The sequence below is a fragment of the Pongo pygmaeus genome, chromosome 5 (genome assembly GCF_028885625.2).
Source record: "Pongo pygmaeus isolate AG05252 chromosome 5, NHGRI_mPonPyg2-v2.0_pri, whole genome shotgun sequence".
In the NCBI taxonomy this organism is placed as follows: domain Eukaryota; kingdom Metazoa; phylum Chordata; class Mammalia; order Primates; family Hominidae; genus Pongo; species Pongo pygmaeus.
In genome coordinates, this window is record NC_072378.2 from 81510507 (window position 1) to 81534547 (window position 24041).

At 37.6% G+C, this 24041-nt stretch overlaps 2 long non-coding RNA genes across 2 annotated transcripts in view; one reads left to right on the forward strand and one right to left on the reverse strand.

Annotated features, from left to right (window-relative positions):
* The window catches only part of LOC129038743 (uncharacterized), a 231171-nt gene that overhangs the window by 153294 nt on the left and 53836 nt on the right, over nt 1-24041 (reverse strand). The gene's annotated exons all lie outside the window — the stretch shown is intronic.
* LOC129038742 (uncharacterized) overlaps nt 19333-24041 on the forward strand; it is a 50788-nt gene continuing 46079 nt past the window's right edge. Inside the window, exons 1-2 of the long non-coding RNA XR_008503221.2 lie at nt 19333-19366; nt 19846-19898. This is a non-coding gene — a long non-coding RNA (uncharacterized LOC129038742). The remainder of the gene's footprint in view (nt 19367-19845; nt 19899-24041) is intronic.

Here is a 24041-nt window from a genome sequence, read left to right on the forward strand (position 1 = left end):
CTCCTAGCTTCTGGGAGTTCCTTGGATTTGGGGAGCATAACTCCAATTTACACATGACATTCTTTCTGTGCGCGTGTATCTCCATGTCCAAACTTCTCTTTGTTATAAAGATGCAATCTTCACCATAACTCGATCATCTACAAAGACCCTGTTTCCAAATAAGGTCAAATTTACAGGTACTGGGAGTTAGGACTTCAATAATTTTAGAGGGGACAGAATTCAAACCATAAGAATCCCCATTCAGTCAGTGTGGTTAATCCCAATACATGAGGGAGAGCAACAAAAGTCAACCTTAGCAACACAGATAAACAAGCAACACTGGTATTTGAAGCCACAGAAATGATAATGCCTTCCACTCTTCTGAATCATAATTCACATTTAGGTTAGACCAAATTTTGTTTTTTTTCCTAAAAAGTAAGCAAAACTGTCTAAAATGAAGAAATGATGACTCCTAAATAATCATACAAACTAACTTGTCCCATATGAATCACCATGAGAATAAAAACTGGAGCATTATCAGCTATACATGAAGATAAATGGATATCTTATAACAATAATAACAACAACGAAGGCTGGGCACGGTGGCTCATACCTGTAATCCCAGCACTTTGAGAGGCCGAGGCAGGCAGATCACCTGAGGTCAGGAGTTCAAGACCAGCCTGGCTAACATGGTGAAACCCTGTTTCTACTGAAAATACAAAAAATTAGTCGGGCGTGGTGGCACGCACCTGTAATCCCAGCTACTAGGGAAGGCTGAGGCAGTAGAATCGCTTGAACCCAGGAGGTGGAGGTTGCAGTGAGCCGAGATTGTGCTGTTGCACTCCAGTTTGGGCAACAAGAGTGAAACTCCATCTCAAAAAAAAATAATAATTAATTAAATAAAATAACAACATTGAAAACAAGGAAGGATGTCAGCAAGATGATGGATTAGGAGATTCTAGATGTCATGCCCTGCCAAAACACCAATTTTGGTAACTACCCATGGATGAGTATATCTTTGTGGGAATCACAGAGTCTAACTGATATTTCAGCACTCCAGGGGAACACAAAATCCAAGAGTGGACACACTGAAAAGACTAGACATAAATCCTATTAATCAGCTTTCACATTCCACCAAGAGGTTTGCCCACAGAATGACTCACCTGAGGACCATCATAATCAGCTGACACATGCCTCCAGGACCCCACATGCCCTCCCCATGGACAGTACCCTGTGCACAGCCCACACAAAATCCCATTGATAGCACACATATCTCAACAGAAGGTGTGGATCTTAGCAGACAGCTCAACCCTGCTGATTTGAATAACCTTGAACATTGCCCTAGGAAAAATAAATGGGAGCCTCATAGCACCAGACTCGGTGTTGCAGAATCCAGAGACAGCACACAATCCCTAAATTTCTCCTCTTATAGAGAACAAGAAGAGTAAAATTGATACATCCAGAAAAAGTCTGAGAGACTCCCAGAATCTCTAGCTGGGCTTGCTGGTGAAGTTCTTTCTCTCTTGAAGCCAGTCAGTAAAGAGTAGAGAAGACGGTTACTTCTTCAAATGCAACAAGAGTAACACAAATCTACAAGGAGCGCAAAGAATCAAGGAAATATAGCAGCACCAAAATAACAAAATAAAGCTCCAGTGGACTAACCCCAAAGAAAGGGAGATTTATAAATTCCATGATAAGTAAATCAAAATAGCCATCCTAAAGCTCAGTGAACTACGAGAGAATGCAGAACACTAGACAAAATCAGGAAAACAATACATGAAAAGAAAATCAGAAGTTCAATAGAGAGAAACCACAAAAAAAGAGCCAAACAGAAATTCTGGAGCCAAAGAATACAATGTCTAAAGTGAAAAAAAGAATAAAGAGCTTCAATAGAACAATCAGTCAAGTAGAAGAAAGAACCAGCAAACACTAAGACAGATCATTTGAAATTACCTAGTCAGAGGAACAAAAATAATAACAATAATAATGAAAAGAGTGAAGAAAGCATATAGGACTTATGGGACACTGTCAAGCAGACCAATAAGCATATCATGGAAATCTCAGAAGGATCAGAGAAAAAGAAAAAGGCTAGAAGGTTATTTAAAGAAATGATGATGACCGGGTGTGGTGGTGCACACCTGTAATCCCAGCACTTTGAGAGGCTGAGGAGGGTGGACCACCTGAGGTCAGGAGTTCAAGACCAGCCTGACCAACATGGTGAAACCTTGTCTGTATTAAATACAAAAAATTACCCAGGCATGGTGGTGCATGCCTGTAATCCCAGCTACTTGGGAGGCTGAGACAGGAGAATCACTTGAACCTGGGAGGCAGAGGTTGCAATGAGCCAGGATCACATAATTGCACTCCAGCCTGGGCAACAACAATGAAACTTCGTCTCAAAAAAAAAAAAAAAAAGAAAGAAAGAAAGAAAGAAATGATTACACAAAACTTCCCAGATCTGCAGCAGGAAATGAACATGTGGATACATGAAACCCAAAGAACTAGAAATAGGTTGAGCATAAAGAGATCTTCATTGAGTCACATCTTAATCAAATTGTCAAAAATCAAAGTCAGAGAATTTTGAAATCAGCAAGAGAAAAGCTGCTCATCTCATCACTTACAAAGGAAGCTGCATAATATTATCAGTAAATTTCTCAGGAGAAACCATGCAGGCAGGAGAGAATGGAATGATATATTCAAAGTGTCAAAAGAAAACAATCACCAACCAAGTATATTGCATCCAGCAAGCTGTTATTCACTGGTCAAAGTAAATATAGAGTAAATTCACAGTACAATAATACTGTAATGATGGTGCAGAAATCATTTTTAGTCTAGTATTAAGGTTAAAAAGACAGAAGTTTTAAAAAATATAGCTTCAATAACTTGTTAATGATTACATATTATAAAAAGATGTCAGTAGTGAAATCAGTAACATAAAATGGGGTGAATAAAAGTTTAGAGTTTTCATATGTAACTAAAATTAAGTTGCTATAAGTTTAAAATACTGTTATAACTATAAGATGTTTTATGTAAGCCTCATGATCATCACAAAGAAAAAATCTGTATTAGATGCACAAAAGGAATAAAAGCATACCACTACAAAAAAATCTAGCTAGAATCTCTTGATTCAAATAACAAAGAAAGACAGCAAGACAGAAAGGAACAAAGGAGCTACAACACAGTAAGAAAACTATTAGATGCCAGAAAAGTGGCTCTAAATAAAAGAAAACAACTAGCAAAATGACAATAGTAAGTCTTTACCTATCAATGACCACTTTAAAGCGGTTTAAATTTATTATATTTTCCAACCAAAAAACAAAGACTAGCTGAATGGATTTAAAATAAAACAAAAACAAGATCCATCTAGATGTTGCCTACAAGAGACATACTTTAGTTTTAAGGATATACTTAGGCTTAAAGTGAAGATATGTAAAAAGATATTTCATGTAAATGCTAACCAAAAGAGAGCAAGAGTAGCTATATTTATATCAAAGACACTTTAAGTGAAAAACTGTCACAAGAGACAAAGTATGTCATATAATTATAAAAGGATCAATTCCTCAAGAAGATATAACAAGTATAAACCAGTGGATCCTCTGTATGCACAGCTTTCACATCCACCAATTCCACAAATTAAAAATACAGTTAGGGTTACAATGGTTACATCTGTACCGAACATGTAAGAACTTTTTTTCTTGTAGTTATTCCCTAAACAATACAGCATAACAACTACTTAGGTCACATATATATGTATTCAATATTGCAAGTAATCTAGAGATGATTTAAAGTATATAGGAGTATATGTATAGGTTATATGCAAATACTATGCCATTTTATATGAGACTTGAGCATCTGTAAATGGGGTGATGGAATCAATTTCCAAGGATACCAAGGAATGACTGTATATATGCATTCAACATTAGAGCACTTAAATGTATGAAACAAACACTAACAGAACTAAAGGGAGAAATATACAGCTTTACAGTAATAGTAGGTAAATTCAATACCTCACTTTTAACTATGGATAGATCACCCATTTGGAAAACCAGTACAGAAACAGTGAACTTGAACAACACTATAGAAAAATAGAGCTAACAGACATAAACAGATCATTCTATCCAATAGCATTACAATACATATTCTTCTCAAAGGCACAAGGAATATTCTCCAGGATGGATCACATGTTAAGCCACAAAACAAATCTTAACAAATTTCAGTAGATTGAAATTATATCAAGTATATTTTCTAACAACAGTATGAAACTAAAAATCAATAACAAGAGGAAAATTGGAAATCTTATAAATATGCAAAATTAACAAATACACTCCTAAAGAACGAATGAGTGTAAGAAGAAATCAAAAGGGAAATCAAAAAATATCTTGAGACAAACAAAATTGGAAATATAACGTACAAAACTTACAGGGTGCTGAGAAAAAAAAGCTCAAAGAATAAAGTTTGGTGCTATAAGGTCTACATCAAGAAAAAATAAAAATCGCAAATAAACAACCTAACTGTATACCTCAAATGAACTGGATCTTTTTTTATTTTTTTTATTTTTTTGAGATGGAGTCTTGGTCTGTTGCCCAGGCTGGAGTGCAGTGGTGCAATTTTGGCTCACTGCAAGCTCTGCCTCCCGGGTTTGAGCAATTCTCCTGCCTCAGCCTCCCGAGTAGCTGGGACTTCAGGCACCCACCATCATGCTCAGCGAATTTTTTGTATTTTTAGTAGAGACAGGGTTTCACCATGTTAGCTAGGATGGTCTCGATCTCCAGACCTTGTGATCCACCTGCCTCAGCCTCCCAAAGTGCTGGGATTACAGACGTGAGCCACCATGCCCGGCCAAAAGAACTGGATTTTAAAGAAACAAATGAAGAACAAAATTAGCAAAAGAGAGGAAATAATGTTAGGAGTGAAATAAATGAAATAGAAACTAGACAAACAATTGGAAACTTCAACAAAAATAAGAGTTTTTTTTTTTTTTTAAGATAAACGGAATTGACAAACCTTTAGCTAGAGTAAGAAAAAAAGAGAGGAAACCCAAGTAAAAATATAAATTAAAGGGAAAGCATTTTAATTTATACCACATAAAAATAAAGAACCATAAAAGTCTACTGTTAAAAAATTATATTCCAACAAACTGGATATAAAAACACTGAATCAACAGATATTAAAATAATCATGAAATAATCAAGTAGGATTTATCTCTGGGATGCAAAGATATTGCAACAGACACAATAAACATGAAGACATTAACAGAATGAAAGAAAAAATAATATGTTTATGTCAATAGATTCAGAAAAAAAGCATTTTGTAAAATTCAACACCACTTTATGATTTTAAAAAACCATTCAAGAAATTAGGTAGGAAGGAATGCACCTCAATATCATAATAAAGACCATATATGACAAGCCCACAGCTAACATCATACTTATTAGTGGAAAACTAAAAGCTTTTTCTCTAAGATCAGGAGAAAGAAGTGTATGCGCACTCTCACACTTCTATTCAACATAATCCTGGAAGTCCTAGCCAGAGCAAATAGGAAAGAAAAAGCAATAAAAACTATTCAAATCAGAAAGGAAGAAGTTAAATTGTCTCTGTTTGCTCATGACATAATCTTACATATAGAAAATCCTAATGTCTACACACACACACACACACACACACAAACTGTTAGAAATGATTAATGAATTCAGTAAAGTTGCAGGATACAAAATCAACATATGAAAATCAGTTGTGTTTTTATACACCAATAACAAACTATCTGAAAAAGAAATTACAAAAACAATGCCATTTGTAATAGCATTAAAACAACACATTTATGCATAAATTTAACAAAGAGATGAAAAATCTATACTTTGAAAACTACAAAATTTTTCACACTCTTTAGACACTACAGAGTGAAAACTATAAAACACTGATGTGGCCGGCGCAGTTGCTCACGCCTGTAATCCCAGCACTTTGGGAGGCCGAGGCCAGGGGGTTCACCAGAGATCAGGAGTTCGAGACCAGCCTGACCAACATGGAGAAACACCGTCTCTACTAAAAAATACAAAATTAGCCGGGTGTGGTGATGCATGCCTGTAATCCCAGCTACTCGGGAGGCTGAAGAAGGAGAATCACTTGAACCCAGGAGGCGGAGGTTGCAGTGAGCTGAGTGCACACCATTGTACTCCAGCCTGGGCAACAAGAGTGAAACTGTGTCTCAAAAAAAAAAAAAAAACTGACGCAAGCAATTAAAGTAGACACAAATAAACCGAATGATATCCCATGTTCATAAATTGGAAGAGTCAATATTGTTAAAATGTTTATACTACCCATGGAAAACTACAGATTCAATGCCAGTGGCACTTTTTTTTTTTTTTTTTTTGAAACGGAGTCTCTCTCTGTCGCCCAGGCTGGAGTGCGGCCTCGCGATTTCGGCTCACTGCGAGCTCCGCCTCCTGGGTTCACACCATTCTTCTGCCTCAGCCTCCGGAGTAGCCTCCGGACTACAGGCGCCCACCACCACGCTCGGCTAATTTTTTTGTATTTTTAGTAGAGACAAGGTTTCACCGTGTTCGCCAGGATGGTCTCCATCTCCTGACCTCGTGATCCGCCCACCTTGGCCTCCCAAAGTGCTGGGATTACAGGCGTGAGCCACCGCGCCCGGCCTCCAGTGGCACTTTCACAGAAATAGAAAAAATAATTCTAAAATTTGTATGGACTCACAAAGAGCCCTGAATACCCAAAGCCACCTTGAGAGAGAACAAAACTGAAAGTATTACACTTCCTCATTTCAAATTATTTTACAGAAGAAGGAAAACAGGAATCTTCCAGAATCGTTAAGGACACTCCAGATCCCAGGAAGGAGAATGCTGGCAAACAGCCCCCATGATGGTGTCTGACTGATAAACATGAGTGAAGCCCAGTCTGCGAAAGAAGCAGAGACATCCTCTGTGACTCGCCTTTACACTGAGGATCTGTGTAACCCAAACCTTGACCAACCCAAACCTAGAGAGTGCTCTTTGTTTCTCCCAAACCCTGGCGCTAACTTGGGAAAAGGCCTGGAGACACTGGGAAAGACACCGGGAAAAGGTACAGAAATTTTCCCACACCTGGGACCTAGAACTGGACACCATTTTTAATTCAAGTGAATACAAAGTCAGCCATTCTTTGGACATTTGGCAGCATGCTCACACAGGCATTTTAGACTCAGATTGGAGCACCTGCTCTCCTCCATTCCATTGCAAGACTGGAACAGGAGAACTGCTATAGCTGTAGCTTCTGCTGAAGAGTGAGACTTAAGCCAGAGCCATCTTGGCCACCTAGAACTGGTCTGCATGTGCCATTGTTGGGGCCTTAGGCTGTTTCCCTAGGATCATGGTGTGGCACAGCCCTCTCCACTCCACACCCAAGGATATCTCCAGGCATCTGGAGCACCCACTTGTCTGGTTCAGCAGCTTGATTCACCCTATCCTTCCTGGACATAGATCATGGTGCAGCGAAGCTTTTTCTGCTCCGTTCCCAGGCAGATCTTCCAAGCACCTGCTTGCCTGGATCAGCCGCCAAAGCTACCCTATGCAGAGTGCCAGACCTCCTATGCAGAGATCTTGGTGCAGAGGAACCCTCCTTGCTCCATGCCAGGCAGATCTCCAGGCATCTGAAGTACCCATTATCTTGGATTAGGAGTTTAGACCCCTCCCCCGCCCCCCTGCCCCCCAGCCCCCCGCCCCCACACACACACACGAGACACATCCCCATGCAGAGAAGTTGGGGCTGAGTAGGCTTCCCAGCTCTGTGCCAAGGCATATTTCTGGGTGCCTGGTGGCTACCCACTGGATTCTCACACAGCACAGGTGCTTGTGCCTGCCATCAGGGGACTTGCCCAATTCAGTCCCACCAATTGTTGCCCCCACTGCCTCCAGGCTGAGCAGAGAACTCACACCACTGTGCATTCCATGAACCAGCCCATTGCCTCACGTAACAAAGAGCTTCTGCCAGTAAACAAGGATCAAGTATATACCCAGCCATGTTGGCCACAGCCAGCTCTTACCTATAAGTGCCATCTGCTGGCTTGTTGGTCAAACTGCACAGCCCAATATAAAATCTGCCAAAAACAGTGCATAAGACTTTAGAAGTAAAGCCAAAAGACCCTATCCAGCATTCTCTACAGTTGCATCCCCTGGTGAGGTAGAGGGGAAGAAGGAAACAGAAAGGAAAAACATACATATTACAGGGAAAGAAAGGAAAAGAAAAAATCCCTCCTGCACAAAAATAATTACAAAAATTAGAAGTGCCAGTGTCTCCAGATGAGAAGGAACCAGTGCAAAAATTCTGGCACCATGAAAAATCTGAATGTAGTAACACCACCAAAAAAATCACACTAGCTCTCCAGCAATGGTCACTAACAAAATGGAAACTCGGAAGTGACAGATAAAGCATTTAAAGCATGGATTGCAAGGAAGCTCAACAAGCTCCAAGATAAGATTGAAAATCAACACAAAGAAACTTCTAAAGCAATCTGAGAAATGAAGGAAGAGATAAACATCATGAAATGAAATCAATCAGAGCTTCTGGAATTTAAAAACTCACTTAAGGAATTTCAACATATAATTGAAAGCTTTATCAATAGCCTGGATCAAGCAGAAGAAAGAATTTCAGAGCTTGAACAATAGTCTTTCTAGCTAACCCAGACAAAAATCAAGAAAAAAGAATTTTTTTAATGAACAAAGTCTTCAAAAAATATGGAATTATGTAAATTGACTAAACCTACAAATTATTGGCATTCCTGAGAGAGAACGAAAAGAGAAGGATAAAAACCTGAAAAACATATTTAAGGGAATAATTTCAAAAAAATCCCTAATCTTGCTAGACAGGTAGACATCTAGATACAAGAAATCCAAAGAACACTTGTGAGATACTATTCAAAATAAACATCACCAAGGCATATAGTCACCAAACTGTCCAAGGTCAACACTAAACAAAAACTCTTAAAGGTTGCTAGAGAAAAAGGTCAGATGACATACAAAGGGAAGCCCATTAGGCTAACAGCAGAAATCTTAAAAGCAAGGAAAGATGGGGGGCCTGTTTTCAGCATTCTTAAAGACAAGAAATTTCAGCCAAGAATTTCATGTCCCACCAAACTAAGCTTCATAAGCAAAGGAGAAATGAAACTTTTTCAGACAAGCAAGCACTAACGGAATTTATTACCACTAGACAAACCATATGATCATCTCAATAGGTGTGGAAAGAGCTTTCAAGAAAATCCAACATCCCTTCATGATAAAAAAGTAAAAAACCTCAAGAAACAATGTTCCTCAAGAAGGAATATACCTCAAAATAATAAGAACCCTCTCTGACAAACACAGAGCCAAAATCACACTGAATGGGTAAGAACTGGAAGCACTTCCCTTGAGAACTGGAGCAAGAAAAGAATGCCTACTCTTATCACTGCTAATATTGTACTAGAAGTGCTAGCCAGAGCAATCAGGAAAGAGAAATAAATAAAAGACATCCAAATAGGAAAAGAAGAAGTCAAACTATCTGTCTTTGCAAATATGATTCTACACCTAGAAACCCCCTACAAGCTCCGCAAAAAGGCTCCTAGAACTGAAAAATGACTTCAGTAAAGTTTCAGAATACAAAATCAATGTACAAAAATCACTAGCATTTCTATGCACCAATATATTTAAGCTGAAAGCCAAATCAAGAATGCAATCTCATTTACAATGGCCATGCAAAAAAAAAATAATAATAACTTAGGAATACATCTAACAAGAAGATGAAAGATCTCTAAAAGAAGAACTAAAAAACACTGCTAAAAGAAATCATAGATGACAGAAACAAATGAAAATCTTTCCATACTCATAGTTTGGAAGAATCAATATTGTTAAAATAGCCATACTACCCAAAGCAATCTACTGATTCAATGCTATTCCTATCAAACTACCAACATCATTTTTCACAGAACTAGAAAAAAAATTCTAAAATTTATATGGAACCAAAAAAGAGCCCAAAACAGCCAAAGCAATTCTAAACAAAAAGAACAAAGCCAGAGGCATCACACTACCCAATTTCAAACTGTACTATAAAGCTACGGTAACCAAGCAGCATGGTACGAGTACAAAAACAGACACATAGACCAATGGAACAGATAGAGAATCCAGAAATAATGCTGCATACCTACAGCTATCTTACCTTTGACAAAGCTGACAGAAATAAGCAATGAGGAAAGGACTCCCTATTCAAAAAAATGGTGCTGGGATAACCGACTAGTCATATGCAGAAGAATGAAACTGGACCCCTACCTTTCACCACATACAAAAATTAACTCAGGATGGGTTAAATATTTAAATGTAAGAGCTCAAAGTATAAGAATCCTAGAAAAAAACAGAGGAAACACCATTCTGGACATTGGCCTAGGGAAATAATTTGTGACCAAGTCCTCAAAAAAAACTTATAAGTGGGACCTAATTAAACTAAAGAGCTTCTGTACAGTAAAAGAAACTATAAACAGAGTAAATAGGCAAGCTAGATAGAATGGGAGAAAATACTTGCAAACTACACATCAGACAAAGGTCTAATATCCAGAATCTATGAGGAACTTAAACAATTGCATAAACAAAAAACAATCCCATTTAAAAATGGGCAAAAGACATGAAGAGGCACTTCCTCAAAGAAGAGATACAAGTGGCCAACAAACATATTTAAAAATGCTTAGCATCACTAATCATCAGAGAAATGCAAATCAAACCCACAATGAGATACCATCTCACACCAGTCAGAATGACTATTATTAAAAAGTCAAAAACAACAGGTGCTTGCCAGACTGTGGAGAAAGAGAACACTTTTACACTGTTGGTGAGAATGTAAATTAGTTCAGCCACTATGAAAAGCAGTTTGGCGATTTCTCAAAGAACTTAGAACAGAACTACAACTTGACCTAGCAATCCCATTACTGGATATATACCCAAAAGAAAATAAATCATCCTACCAAAAGACACATGCACTTACATGTTCATTGTAGCACTATTCAAAATAGTAAAGACATAGAATTAACAAAGGTTCCCATTAAAGGTGTACTGGATAAAGAGATTGTGGTACATATACACCATGGAATACTATGTAACCACAAAAAAGAATGAAATCATATTCTTTGCAGCAGCATGGATATAGCTGAAGGCCATTATCTTAAGCAAATTAACACAGGAACAGAAAACCAAATACCACATGTTCTCACTTATAAGTAGTAGCTAAACATCAAGTACTCATGAACACAAAGATTCCAACAATAGAAACTGGGGACTTCTAGAGGGAGGAGAAAGGGAGTGGGGCAAAGGTTGCAAATGAGTATTGGGTACTATGCTTAGTAACTGGGTTGGATATTATTCATACCCCAAAACTCAGCATCATGCAATATACCCAGGTAAAGAAAAATCTGCACATGTACCCAATGAATCTAAAGTAAAAGTTGAAAAAAAAAAGGTTACAAGGCTATGATAATCAAAACAGTATAGTGGTTGCATAAACAAAAACATAAACCAGTGAAACAGAATAGAAAGCCTAGAAGTAAACCCACTCATTCGCAACTAATTTTTTTAAATTTTACTTTAAGTTCTGGGATACATGTGCAGAACGTGCAGGTTTGTTGCATAGGTATACATGTGCCATGATGGTTTGCTGTACCTATCAACCCATCATCTAGGTTTTAAGCCCTGCATGCATTAGGTGTTTGTCCTAATGCTGTCCATCCCCTTACCCACCACCCCCTGACAGGCCACAGTGTGTAATGCTCCCCTCCCTGGGTCCATGTGTTCTCATTGTTCAACTCCCACTTATGAGTGAGAACATGTGGTATTTGGTTTTCTATTCCTGTGTTAGTTTGCTGGATGGCTTCCAGCTTCATCCATGTCCCTGCAAAGGACATGAACTCATTCTTTTTTATGGCTGCATAGTATTCCATGGTATATATGTGCCACATTTTCTTTATCCAGTCTATCATTGATGGGCATTTGGGTTGGTTCCAAATCTTTGCTATTGTAAATAGTGCTACGATAAACATACATATGCATGTGTCTTTATAGTAGAATGATTTACATTCCTTTAGTATATACCCAGTAATGGGATTGCTGCATCAAATGGTATTTCTGGTTCCAGATCCTTGAGGAATTGCCACACTGTCTTCCACAAGGATTGAACTAATTTACATTCCCACCAACAGTGTAAATGTGTTCCTGTTTCTCCACAGCCTCACATCTATTGTTTCCTGACTTTTTAGTAATTGCCATTCTAATTGGCATGAGGTGGTATCTCATTGTGGTTTTGATTTGCATTTCTCTAATGACCAGTGATGATGAGGTTTTGTTCATATGTTTGTTGGCCGCATAAATGTCTTCTTTTGAAAAGTGTCTGTTCATATCCTTCACCCACTTCTTGATGGGGTTATTTTTTTCTTGTAAATTTGTTTAAGACCCTTGTAGATTCTGGAAATTAGACCTTTTCAGATGGGTAGATCGCAAAAATTTTCTCCCATTCTGTAGGTTCTGATGATAGTTTCTTTTGTTGTGCAAAATCTCTTTAGCTTAATTAGATCTCATTAGCCAATTCTGGCTTTTGTTGCAATTTCTTTTGGTGTTTTAGTCTTGAAGTCTGCCCATCATTTGCAACTAATTTTTGACAAGGGCACCAGAAATCCACAAGATTGAAAGATAACCTTTTGAATAAATATTGAATAGAAATCTGTGTATCTACATGTAAAACAATGAAACTGGACTCTTATCTTACACCAAACACCAACATCAACTCAAAATAAAGATTTAGAGAAGACGATATAAAGGAAAAGCTCCTTGAAGTTAATTTTAGCAAAAAAAGCACAGACAACAAAAGCAAAAATAAACCAGTAGTATTACATCAAACTAAAAAGCTTCTGGATAGCAAAAGAAATGATCAACAAAATGAAAAGGCAACTTATGGAGTGGGAGAAAATATTTGCAAACCATATATCTGATAAGGGATTAATATCTAAAATAATAAGGAACTCATACAGCTGAAAAGAAAAACATTAATAAATATGACTACAAAATAGGCAAAGAACTTGAAAAGAAATTTCTCTAAAAAGACATACAAATGGCCAAGAAGTATATATAAATGTGCTCAACATCACTAATCATCAGAGAAATGCAAATTGAAACCTCTAGATATCATCTCACACCTATTAGGATGGCTGTTATAAAAATAAAGAAGTAAATAAATAAAAGGTAAGTATTGCCAAAGATGTGGAGAAAAGGGAACCCTGTACTGTTGATGGGAATGTAAATGTGTAAAGCCATTATGGAAAACAGTATGGAAGTTCCTTAAAAAATTAAAAATAGAACTAATATATGATCCAGCAATCCCACTTCTGGGTATATATCCAAAACAGTTGAAATAGGATCTTGAAGAGACAGACATCTGCATTCCCATGTTCACTGCAGCATTATTCACAATAACCAAGATATGGAAACAACCTAATTGTCCATCAACGGATGAATGAATGAAAAATTCACGGTAGATACATACAATGGAGTATTATTCAGCCTTAAAAATAAGGAAATCCTACCATTTGCACAACATGGATGAACCTGAAGACATTATGTTAAATGGAATAAGCCAGACTCAGAAAGATAAACACTGCATGATTTCACTTATCATGTGGAATCTAAAATAGTCAAACTCACAGTAGCAGAGAGTAGAATGGTAGTTGGCAGTGAATAGGGAGAGGAAGAAATGGGAAAAGAACAATTAAAAGGTCCAAAGTTTCAGTTGAGTAAGATAAGTTCTGGAGATCTATACATCATTGCACCCATCACTAACAGTACTGTATTACATACTTAAAATTCCTAAGAGAGTAGATCATATGTTAAGTGTTCTTATAGAAAGACAATAACAACAACAACAAAGAGGGCAGGAGGACACTTTGGGAGGGATGGATGTGTTTATGGCTTTGATGGTGGTGCTGGTTTTATGGATGTATACTTATCCCCAAACTCATCAAGATGAATATATTAAGTGTATACAGCTATTTATATGTCAATTACACCTAAATAAGTTGGTCTTTTAAAAAAAGAATTTAAGTAAACAGAAAAGATTCAGCCTCTACTTGATAAAATTGCCACATACTATGTTTTAGGGGAAAGGGGAAAAAAGCCCTTTAAGTTGATAGAATGCACACCAAGGTAATACAGGAAAACATTTGAAAAATAGGATTTTCATAATGTTTTACAAAAGGAGAGTTAACACTGAAAATTGTGCAAGCTCTCTTCTTTTGAAATATGAGGTAGAACAATTTTTCTTTTCATTCGAATAGTGTCTAGGACTATTTAACTCTAACACCATATCATGTTTTCAAACAGCTATTCAGGCAATTGAGGCCTCTACAGAAGTAATTCAGGTTAAATGAGGTCATAAGTGTGGAGCCCTGATCCAATAGGATTAGTGTCCTTGTAAAAGACACCAAGGAGCTCTCTCCCTCTTCACAAGCTCACAAACTCACAAACAGGTTCTGTGAGTACACAGCCAGAAAGCAGCCACTAAGAGAAGAGGCCTCAGGATGAAACCTACTTTGCCAACATCTTGATCCTGGGCTCCTGAGACTCTCAAAACGTTAGGAATAAAATCTGTTGTTTAAGCCACCCAGGCTGTGGTATTTTGTTATGACAGTTTTAGCAGACCAGGACAGGGCTGTTCACATCTCCACTTACCTATTCATAGTTTCTCTCCAAGGTTGTATTTCCTAGATAACTAGATAAAGAGGATTCCATCACCACACTGGTTCTAATTCTAAACGTTTATCCTACAAATATAATCTTATTTTTATAATCTTATAAAGTTATAGACCCATTATCTATAAGAAAATTATATACATGTTGCAGAAAAAGGATCAAATACCAAAGAGTCATTTCAGCAAGTAACTAACCTGTCATTTAATCCAACTTTGCCAGCATATGAGAAAGCAGGTTTAATTTGGGAGTAGAGGAATAGAGCCATTAGGCAGGACTGGATCAGGGCCTCTACTGGACACTGTCAAGAATCTTTGTGTGAATTGAAAAAGGCAATCCTTCCTTGAGTTAAAAAAAAAAAGGATAATTTATTATTATACAACCAGACCCAGGGTACATGGTCATTCTGGTGTGGGGAAAATAGGAATGTAGGCAACCACCCCACTTGGCATCATTAGGCAATCCCAGCCAACAGGGATGATGAGTGGTTATCTCATGTCATTATTTCTCTTGGTCAAAATTAGTCTCATTTTGGGTTCATCATATTGAATGATGATTCTAAAAGGCTCTGTGGAAAGAGAATCTCCTCTACCGCTCATGGAGAATACTATTCATCCTTTCTAGTTACTCCATGCCAAATCAATTCTGGTTCAAGACCAAAGCTAATATTAGAAGAAAAAAAGTTTTCAAGTGTTTGTTTATTTTAAAAGAACAAAATCTACTCTAGGGAATAGTGGAAAGTGTAATCCTTCTTCCCACAGGGGTGTGGTAGGGGGTGTTATGTGAGGCCAGGCCTAAGAGAAAAGACAAGGAAAAGGTTGTTTTTTTTCCCTCATTTTCAGACTAGCCATCTGTGACTTAAAAATAAAAAGAAGGAAAGAAAAAGTCTTGGAGAATCTTGGCTTCCCCTTTGCCAATATAGTTGAGAGTTCACTTTCTGTTCAAAATGTGAAAGGGACATAATTATTTCCACATCTGACTAATATGCACTTATTTGTGAAGGGCCATAATCCCGTAACCCATCTGGATCAGGGTCTTGGTTGTATTGAAAGTCAAAAAATGAGGGCTGTTTTCATCCTGGCTCCTCTGCTGACTGAGTCACCATGTCCTTGGGCAAGTTATTTCCTCTCTGTGTACCCGCTTTTAAAAACAGAGAGATAATAGTGTTCCTGACCTCCTTACCTCACTAGGATGTTGTCAGTATTAACAAGCAATAGACTCATATTTTTAGAGTAGACAGAAAGAAAATTGCTTAAATTTTAAAATATTATTTTTTTCTTCCCATAGATCTATTTTGTTCATCTTAAAGTTCCTAAATGGATCACAGGGGACAAATCTTTGGAGTATTTCCAGTTTTCTTAAGAAAAATATGAAGACCAATGACATTAATTTATTTTGGGGGAGTTTTTACAGACAGTAAGTTACCAAACAAATAAAAATCATGGGATGAACTATTAAGAAAAAATAATCACAGTGTAGTAAAAATAGCACTGAACTGAGAGTTGAGAAAAAAAAATCTTGGTTCTAGATTTTGATTACTAACTTATTTTAGTCAAGTTATACTTCTCTAAGCCTCAGTTTACTGATTCAAAAAATGAGAGCCTATGATAATAATAGTTATTGGGTCTAGGGTACTGAATTTAACAAGAGTCAAATAAAATAATATATGTAAATACTCCTTAAAATTATAAAACACTGTGCAAATACTAGATTTTGTTGCTACTGTGAGCATACCAGCCCATCTCTGTGGTTACCACAGCATCACCTCATTGCTTCAAGGACAGTGGTTACACCAGTTTACTTGGACATGAAAAGAGTGTCCAGCATGTTCCACATAATTAGAGCTCCTACCCAGCCATTTTTCACTTTGACGGGGAAAAAAAGGAAGGGAAGGGCTGTGTTCCATGTTTAGGACATCCTTTGATTCAGATATAAAATGAGAGCTTTGAGGCTGAGGTGATGGATCTGTGCTGACTCAGGAAATGAACTGTCTTCTTCCAAGGAGCCTTAAGTTCTACCCATTTCAGGGTGTGTCAGCAGAGACACAGAAAGTCAATATTCCATACAGTGAGGTTTGAAGCAGTGCTGATCTACTCAAGGGCTGAAGGAAAAGACTGTGGAAGAAGGCTTCCAATATTTTCCAACACTGGATGGCAAGAAAGCAGTTTTGCTAGATGACAGCTACAGTCTCCTCCAACCCTGCAGCTCAATCAGTCTATGAATCAGCAAACCATAAAAATAATTAAGGAAGTACACATAGTCTCCTTGACTCCTTTGTCCTTTTTTTTTGTGACACAGCCATTCTAAGTCAGTTCAGAAATAACCTGAGTTTTCAGTTTACCGGAGTCTGTCAACCTTTCTCAGCCACTCCAAGCCATCCTTACAATTATTTGATCTTTACAGACCACCCCTCTCAATTCTGCCCTTAATGATCTTACATCATTGTCTATTATTCTATCAGGATCTGCCTTAACAACCAGATTGTAAAGTCTTTGGGTGCACAAAGGCATCACACTTCTGGCTTTCCATGGCACTTTGTAATCTTAATTCTCTGAGGTTCATACTTGTTGATGAAATCAATCATTCCAGGGTCACTCTTTGTGTGTTTTTGCCTTTGTTTCACTGGTCCTTGATCATCATGCCCCACGTCACAGCATTTCCTTCTGATGCTTTGCTCTGAATTTCCATTCCTGTTTACACTGCCACTTCAGAAAACTTAAGTACCATCCAAAGACCATGTTCACAAATGTCTAATGGGAAGTGAGCCATGAGATGCTAGCCATATGGGTCTACGTGCTATAGAAAAACTTAAAAAGTACTCAGTATAGGAAAAATTTCACAACAACCATTCCATGAAAAATAAATATTGGCAATAGGCATGAGAGAGAAATAAGAAAAAGATTCATTTCTCAAAACTGAATGCCAAGTGACAACTATGCATTACTTTGACTATGCAGTGATTCCAAGAGCAAACGTGGAAGAAAGAACTTCTAGAAGTTTAAATTCTACTCTCATATTTTTGCCCTACCTATTTCTACACTTGATTTACACTCTTCAGAATAGAGAAGATCACTGAGTTCAAAGAACATTCAGTAGGAGGCAGGAGTGTGGGTGAAAAGGAAGAGTGGAAAAGAAGGAAAGAGCAGAAACTCTGACCTATTCAGAATACTATCTTCATCTTCCTTTGCACCTACACTGGGAAAATGGTTGTTGAAACACTGAAAGAAGGCAACAATTTCAGCACATTGAATGGAATATAGTGGATTAATAGTTCAGTTTTATGTCCCAGTTACTGAGTCAAGAATATTGATGCCCAGGGCTAATGATTAATAGGGTGAGTACATGGTAAGCTGATGGCCCTATGTGTTCACAACTCCCTGTATCCACACCCTTTGCAATATGCCTTTGCATATTCGTCCTTTGCTAGTTGAGGTCTATTTTCATGCCTCTTATGCCTGGGCTGGCTTTTGTGGCTTGCTTTGGCCAACAGAATGCAATACGATGGGGTACAATCAAGAAACCTTGCATGCTTTACCTCTCTCTTGTCTCAGAACCCAATTTCTAGCATGAAAATAAGCCTAGGCTAGCCTGCTGGATGATAAGAAATACACAGTCCCATCCTCCACATCACCCAAACTGATAGCTGGCCATGTGAGTGACACTATTCTATATCAGCCTGTTTCTAACTGACCCAACAGCAGACATAAGATGCATCAGTGAGCTCAGCAGAACTAAGCAAAGATCAGATAAGCAGGACCCAAAACTATCTAGCTAGCCAACAGTCTCATCAGGAATAATAACTGCAACAAAAGAAAATTGATACAGAGTCATTCAATCAATAGTTTGGCCAGACACTTTGCCTACTAAGACAGGCATGTACATAAATCTGGAGACAGCCTGGAGCCTGAGCCAGTAGTTTTCAGAGTTTATACTCCTACCAGGGCTGTTTGGAATCCAGAATAAGTAGTTCCAAAAATAAATTTAAAGCTCCAGAGAACATTTTTAATAATAATGATCTTAGAAGCTAACATACGTGAAATGGTTAGTACAAAGCCATAATGTCCTCTAATTTCATCAAATATAAGCTATTATTATCCTGGTTTATGGGTGAGAAACTGAAAGTAAGAGAAGTTAAGTTGGTAACTAGAGCTGAGATGGAAACCTTGATTGAGTCTGATGCCTAACCCTAGGTTATAAACACTGCACAATAGTGTGTCACTGGAGATGTGGCAGTATTTTCACAGCTGGCAACCAAGGACCAACCTTGGAGGCAACTCTCCTATCTACAGTAGAAATGGTATTTGGGGTAACTATCTAGGCTTATTCAAAGGAACAGGAGGAAAGGGGGCAGCTGGAGAGAAGGTAGTTGCTTAACACCTGACAGATGTTATTGCAGCAATAAACAAGCCCAGCAAATCCTCCTTCCCTCTTTAGAACATTTGTCTCCATGGTGAAATAATGCAAAACTGGGCAAGAATCAGTCATAACCTGGGAGAAGGGAGGGCTCAGGGTCACAGAGGCTTAGCAGAGTCCTCTTTGCCGACTCTGACTCATCAATCCCTGAGGAGTTAAGCACTTGCTTAACAGCTCTCCCAGTCATTTCAACAGGCAACAGGAGAAGGGGACAGAGCAAGCAGGAATCTCATGCCATTGTAAAGTTTTTAGATTTGATTTGGGATTTCTCAATCTCCCCTGTGAGCATTGCAAAATATTTCTACCCATTCTGGGTATGATTAATCTATCCAATCCACATGAAAATTACCATATTGAGTGCTCCAATAATATTCTGTGTTGAAGAACCAGTTTATAAGTTAATTCCATTGTATAGAACTAATAATAATTAATTCTACTCTCAAAGGCAACCCTATGATGTAGGTATTAGTATTTTCATTTTAACAGATGAAGAATTTAAAGTTTGGAGAGGGGATAAGCAACTTGCCAAAAATCACAAAGCTGGGCCCCCAGTCAAATCTAGTTTGGCAACCACCAGAACCCATGCTTTCAACCATTCGCTATTATCTCTTATGACTACCATGCTAATAGAAATTTTATTTTTAGTATACTAGTAATTTTCTGAAGGTCAGGGACAAGAATAAGATTCAGTTTGAACTCTTGCCTATATTCTCTTTAGAACTTCGAAATGGCACTGAAGATAGAATTCCAAAGATGTCAGCACCTTGACAGGTAAGTCCTGAGCATATTGAGACTTCATTATCTTCCAAATTATCACACTTCCAGATTCCTTACAGCTAATTTCAACTCTGCTGAAACTGAACAGCAAAACCATCAGACTTTTCTTTAGGTATTTATAGTTTTTTGTTTTTGTTTTTTAATGCACTCAAGACATAGCTCCTAGTTCCTGAATCAACTATGCCAGTGTTTCTCTGAGCCACACTAAAGGTCTGAGATGTGTTCTTACCCAACTAATTTGCTCTCATTTGGGACACAGAAAAGACGCACATTCCAGGAATAAGGTTGGGTGCATTCAAATGAAGGATACAAGTCAGCGGCATCCAAGAGACTCAATACGTTCTGTGGTTATTTTCTTAAACTTAGTTGTGTGATGGTGAGTTTTTGTGTGTCGAATGCCTGAGTTACAGGTGGGAAATATGAATGCCAGATCTCTAGAAAACTCATCATTTTCTTATCATTTCCTTCTTCTTATCCCTTTACACTTGCAGACAGTGCATGTTTGATGTTCAAGTTTCCAGCCATCACAGGTCTCATTGCATACGACTATAGCAAAGTGGAGAAGGAATTCATCAAAATCCTCCAATCCAGCCCTCCCCCACGCACGGAGTCTAACACACTCTTTTAAGGATAAATCTAACTTCTGTTCAAATAATTCTAATATAGACAACTCACGAGCTTGCAGGATGAATGATTAATTAATTAATTACTTGAATGGTTCAATTTACTAGTACAACAGACAGATATTAAAAACTTTCTTTATCTGTCAAGCATTGCCCAGTGATGGAGTTAGATGATAAAACATCCTATTCTCAAGAAACTGACAGTCCAACAGAAGAAACACAATCAGCCTCCCTTTAGCATGTCACCCCTCTTTCATGTTTCTCTTTTAAGGTGCCACAGAGTAAATTCAGTCTTTTCTCTACTTAACACCCTCAACTATCACACCCCTGTTAGGTATCATCTCATGTTTACAATCCTGGGTCTTTCAAACTATAACATGGCTTAAGGTTTTGTCCTTCAATGGCTACTAGGATTATCCTAGTAGTTCTCCTCTAGCTCTACCCTAGGTCAATTGCCCTTCTAAAATCAGGAGCCAACTATTGAATTAAACATTTAAGGATGCTGGAAGACTATGGTCTTCCCATATCAATGGCTTCCAAATCAGATTTAAAGCCAAAATTTCAGTTTTAAATACTTATCTCTGGAAATAAATGATTCCTATGAAATGCCCCTAAAAGAAACACAATGTGAAGTTCCTATCAGTCAAAGATATTTTTGACAATGAGCTGTAAGTTTTCTACTTTTGACAGAGAAGAACAGGAGAATAGTTTCTGACCAAAGAAAAATAGGAAAGAAAGTCCACTAGTGCTGGAAAATATTTACCTAAGTATTGACTTCATTGATGTAGCGTCAGTGTTGACCATCCTAAAGAATATGCAAAGAATGCAGGGTTTGTTATTGCTATATTTCTAGATATTATTGACCAACATTTAGTCTTTCATGACTTCTATCAACTACTTTCTACTTCTTAAATTTTTTTGCACCTATGATTGCCCCTTCTCTACCAGCTTCATTGGCTTTTTATTCTGTTTAGATATTTTAAATGCTAGCATTCTCTAGTATCTGACTTTCATTTCCATGTTAAGTTTCAAGCCTCTTCATGAGCTTCCCATGGCTTCCATCAGTCTAAAAGCTGGCAACTGTACCCCTCAATCTGTATCTCCAGCCTGGATCTCTCTCCTGGGATCCACAAGTATATTGCCAATTTCCTAACCCACTGTATTACATTTGAGCACATCAAATCAATTGTTCTCTTTTCCAAATATGTTTCTCCTTCCATATTCATAATCTCTGTTCATTTTGTCACCATCCACCTTATTAACAAGCTAGCAAATCCTGTCTATTCTACCTCACGACTATTCCCTGATTGCAGCCTTTCCTTTATAGCTGCAGGTATCACAACTAGAAAACAGCTTATTTTTCTGTTCTTGTTTCTCTCCTGTTTATTCCATCTTCCACATTGCTCCCATAATTATGCTCCTAAAATAAATGAATGAATTGGTATAATCTGATCATACCAATCTCCTTCCTGTAACTGTTCTTGGTGCCTGTCACCTTTACAGAAAATAGTCTAAAATTATTATATAACAAAAATCTCCTTCACTATCTGTCTCCAACTGTACCTCTTCTACATAAACCCACTCCCAGACCATTCCCTGCATCTCAATACACCCACTGTATACACATACAAACTCTGCTTCAGCCACCATGAACTTCTTACTTGATCTTTTTCTTAAACATAACCTATAATGATTTTGTCTCTGACCGTGCTGGTCTGTTTTCCTGAATGCCTATCTCTTTTTCAAGCTGACAAGCTCACATTTGTCCTTCAAAATCCAATCCAAATCTTTTCTCTTCTGGGAGACAATTTCTGACTCATCCAGACAGTTATAAATTTCTTCCTATGCATTGGTGAATTGTCAAAAATATTGTTGTGCATCAGACACCAGACATGCTAGACACTATGCTGGATAACGGATATACCATGTTTAGTTAGGAAGATAGAAAAGTCCCTACTTTATGGGATATACAATCTGGTGGGCAAGATGGGGCAATATAATTAATTCAAGTACACTGACAGTTATAAAAGAAGCTATGTTTTACAGAGATCTGTAGTCTAGTCAATGCTGTTCAATAGAATTTTCTATATCTGTAAAGTGTTCTATATTTGTGCAGCCCAATATGATAGCCACTAGCCACATGTGGCTACTGAATATTTGAAATATGGCTAATGCAACTGAGGAATTAAATTTTTCATTTTATTTAATTTAATTTAAAAGCCCTGATGTGACCACTAAGCAATCTATGCATATATCACAATTGCATATGTACCTTATACATTTGTGCCAATTTTAAAAATAAATAAAAATAAAATGGGCAAAAAAAGATTTAAATAGCCAGCTACTGTCATTTATATAGGATAGTGAAGTTCTAGATGTTAAAGAATTATCTGAAAGAATGAGATCACTTGGATTTGAAGGCTGAACAGATCTGACGGGCAAGTGAGGAGGGGAAAAGAATATTAGAAGAGAACATTCTGAAGGTCCAGATTTACAAGTTCACTCTTCTCTGCTAATCCTACACCTCCTTCCGCTCTTGTGAACTTCAGTAGTACCTGGGACATAGTAAGCATTCAACATATAGTCATTATTATTATGTAATTAAGTTTTTCTGGTTTATAGACTTCTCCATAAGCTTTATTAAATAATTTGCATATGTGTGTTCCTTCAGCCCCCATCAATTTCATAAAAATGGAAACTGTCAAAGTATTTTCTATTCTGACACAGTTTCCCAAAGAGTGCTATGCAGGAGGATTCACTTTCCACCTGAAACATTCTGCATTTTAAGAAATACAAATTAGTGAGGACATAAGCAGCCAAGTGATGATTATCCCAGCACACTGTGAGTCTGAACCTTGCAGTTCCAAAGTCAGTGCATAGAGTCAATCATATATATTTTGAGGATTCTGGGTTAGTGTTTAAATTAAATCACATGCTGCCCATCCTCCTCAGTCCTAGAGTTATCTACACTAACTTTCTAGTCAGAATTTTGTCTCTTACCTGAAGTATAATCCCACCTCAAACCCAGCTTCGCATTGCTATCAATGGAAAGGCATTGCCATCCCATTTTAGAGTATAGTTTTATCTGATTGCAATATGGTTTTATATGCAACATGTAAAAGGTATGGGCAGAAGAAATGCTATTTTGGAATGCGTGCTTATCAACACATAACAAGTGTGCAATAAAAATTGCAAAGAGCTGTTTTTAACATAATATGGCAAATCCCTGAGAGTATCTGGAAGAGCCAATAGTGCAAGTGGTTTGGCAATCTGAGCAGCTGACTCTGCAACCTCACCTCCAAACCTAAAGAGGGCTTCAGGTTATTTTTAAACATAAACTGATAACTGTATTCATTCAGATATCTGTATAATATATGAGGAACTATGGATTTATGGAGACAAACTGGATGCATCAAACTGAGAAAGGGAATTGTCAATGAACTGAAAGTTCATCAAAAAGATGGAATCAGCAAATGACCAAGAAAGCCAAAGCAAGTTCCTTCTCACTGCCAAG